Source organism: Mauremys mutica, chromosome 2, assembly GCF_020497125.1.
Source record: "Mauremys mutica isolate MM-2020 ecotype Southern chromosome 2, ASM2049712v1, whole genome shotgun sequence".
Classification (NCBI taxonomy): Eukaryota; Metazoa; Chordata; order Testudines; family Geoemydidae; genus Mauremys; species Mauremys mutica.
The window spans coordinates 293,582,924-293,586,326 of record NC_059073.1 but is presented as its reverse complement, the minus strand read 5'-3'; positions in this window follow the sequence as shown (position 1 = coordinate 293,586,326).

Below are 3,403 nucleotides of genomic sequence, written 5' to 3'. Positions count from 1 at the left end.
CTGAGGGAATAAACTACCTAAAATCCAAGCTGTTTGTTTCCAGTGTAGTTCCATCTTTACTATCCTTGAGCAGTGTGACGTAGTGTGGACAAATCCCATGCTGCCTTTCACACTTGAGAGAAGCTCCCTATAAACATCTGCAAAACCAACTCATTATCCTCCTCCAAATCTCTCCTTAAAACTCCTCTGCCATGAAGCCTACAAAAGACTTAATGGTCAGGCTGATGGTGTGCTGAGGTCACAGCGCCAACCTTGTCTCATTGTTTCTTGTACTCCTCTGCTGGACTGTGTATCCATCTGTCTCCTCAGATGTATTGGTATTGTAAACTCTTTGTGTTGGGGACCATCTCTTTGTTCTGGGTTTGTACCACACCTACACAATGGGGTCCTGGTCCATGACTGGTGCAGAAATAATACGAATAATACTATGAAATAAGATGTGGAACAGCATCCTCATACCACGCTGAAAACAGCACAAGCTTGAGTTTAAAACAGACTACACTCATTGTATTGTGAAACTGCTTTCTACTAATTTTCCAAAATCCCTTTCACTTCACAGAATGCTTCCACTGTAACTTCAAATGGTTCTGCAGCAAAATGACTAAAAATGCCTCCATCTTACTCACTAGATCTGCTTCCTGGATGTATTCAATCCTATCTACTAACTTTAAAGGCAGCAGGCTTATTTGCTCCTAACTCCTGTTATGTCAGTAAAGTCACTCCAGTCGAAGGAGGCCTCGGATCTTATTTCCATTGGTGCCTCAGAAGAACTGTCATCCCTACTCCCAATCAGTTTCAGTTATGCAAACCCACTGCTAGCAGTGGAAGGTTGCACAAGTACCTATAAGGGCCTAATCTGGCCTCTAGAGCTTTTGTTACTGGCCATGATGCACAGGAAGAAAAGAACCCAGTTTAATTTCAATCCTAGGTTCTGTTTGCAAGGCTGTCAGGCTAGAGGCTTCTCAAAGCAGGACTACTAAACTAATATACTACAGGTACTCTGTACAAGTTACTAGAGGAGGATAATACTGGAGTTGCAGTGATCTGAACTTCAGAGAGATTGACATTAATGCTTTTCTCCATACCCTGTGAGAAGGGACTTGTACAACTCACTGTGTGGCAAAGATCCGTATGTGTTTGTTCTGGATGCTTTCCCAGTGGAACACCTGCATGCTGTATTCAGGTATGTTAATAGTTTCAGAAGATAGCACTGAGATGGAGAACAGGTGCTTAGAAGTGGGATCAGAATCAAAAGCTTAAATTAAATACAGTCATGTGACTTCAAATCCACTGTAGACTAAAGCAGAGAACTGTTCTTTCTACTTCCATCTGTTGTCCTAGCGAAACTGATGTGGAAAGCTGCTTAGAGGCTGGTGACGCTACAATGCAAGCCCTTGAATACAAAGTGAACATTTGCTTTCACATCACTTTCCATCTGTGACCCAAAGGAGGGAAAATGAACCCTGTTTCTTACTGTTTTGAAATCTCAAGTGTTGCAAGAAAATTTTGGTGAGTTTAAAGGCCAACAAAGGCATGTATGAAGGGAGTGCACCCTAAAAACAAGCCCTGACAGAATCAGGAGCAGGGAAGAAACTTCATGTAAAATTGCAAAATATGTATCTCTCATTGATTGATCTTTACCCTGATTCTAGGTGTCTTTATTGTAATTGACAACTGGCAAGGATCATGCTCTGCAGCTTTTTAAACCTTGTTTCCTGGCTAGGAAAATGAAGGGAGGGATTGAACCCTGGCTTAAGCTAGATGCTTTGTCTGAGGGCACTTGAAGCTTCCTCACCTTGGGGTGTCAGAGCATATTCCTAAATAAATAGCTTCATCAGCTGGAGGAGAAGAGAACTCCTTCAAAGATAAAAGGCTAACTAAAATTAACCCTTTCCCCGTAAGAGCAGAATGTGAGACCTTGGGATGATCTGCTTAGTACTAAATTGGACTGAGCCAGGGGGCCCAGAAGTGAGCATGTCTAGGGAAAACGAAACATCTGCCAGTGAAGTTCATTGTTTGATAGTGAAGGTGATCAATAGCAGCTGTCAATATGCTAGCCTCATCCATACCCGGAAGAGCAAATATTCTTGCCCTGTTCTAATCAGCTAGTCCAGACACAATTATGTCTCTGTTCAACATCATTTTTCAAAAGCCAAATTTGTTTCCACTATATCTTCCTCTGTAGGCAGCAGTCTGTCGCCTACAATCTTCAGATGATTCTCTAATGGGGCACAATTATGAAGTTACGTAGTCTGTGGTGTTGAGAGGAGCAATGATAGCTAATTATCAAACTTTCTCTCTCATCCCCCCCCCCCCAAACCCCGTGGACTAATTCTAAGCTCCCAGAGGCTCAGAAAGATGGTACCAAATTACACACTTCACTGTACCTCATTCATCACACTGATTCTCTTAATATTATGCAATTCAATTAAAGGTAGGTCTCCCCTCAACAAGACTTTGTATTGTGTATCCAGTAAGCAGGAGGTTGTTACACTAGATCTAAGTGCAGCCACACAGTGGAGTTGTTGCTTATTTAAAATGGTGTCTGGTTGCCTGAAGGTGAAGATGGATAGATAATACTGCATTGGGTATGTCAGTTATGCAGTATCCTGTTTTATAGGTAAGTTTATTACAGTTTTAATAGTAAGCTCTACTTGGATTGTATACTCTTTAGGGCAGAGACCTTTGTTCTGTGTTTCTACATAGCCTGGTGCAGTGGGTTCCTGGCCTGTGACAGACAATACAAACAAGTGCATAGGTGTATACATGGTATAGTAGGCAGGTACAGTTTATACTATATGTCAGAATGTTTGATGCAACATACCCAGAAAGCAGATTTTTGCAACCAGGTAGGTGGTTACATTTTACCAAAGTCTTGGAAACCTCACCTAGCATTAACTCAGTTAGTGCGACATTTCAATTGTCCACTATGTTAAGAAAATAATTCCTTTATTGTTACTGGTGAGAATGTGACGGTTTGAGCCAGAGACTCCTGACAGAGCAGGTGTTTTGGGAGGTTTTGCATGGCAAATCTTTAGAGCAGGAGAGCGGGGATGTAAAAGGGATTACTAGCTATCATTCCTTTTCCAGCCTCCTTGGAACTCATTTACTGCTAGCTGTTCACAGCTATCAGATTCTGTTGAGGGCATTGAGATGGGGTCCATCTGTTTAAACAGGTCCTAGGGTTACCTGCCTCCTTCCATGTTGTACGTGCTCTCATCTTGGGAGGGCTATTTTCAGTCATAACTGATCGAGATTTCCCATATAGTTGGAAAATGGTGTGATGCGTTTTCTTGCATGCTCATGTCATTATATTTCTTTGTTCTTCAACCACCACCCAAAAAACCCCAGCCAAAACAAGATATTCTATTGCACGTGCTTCCCTTGGGGAGATGAGAAAAAA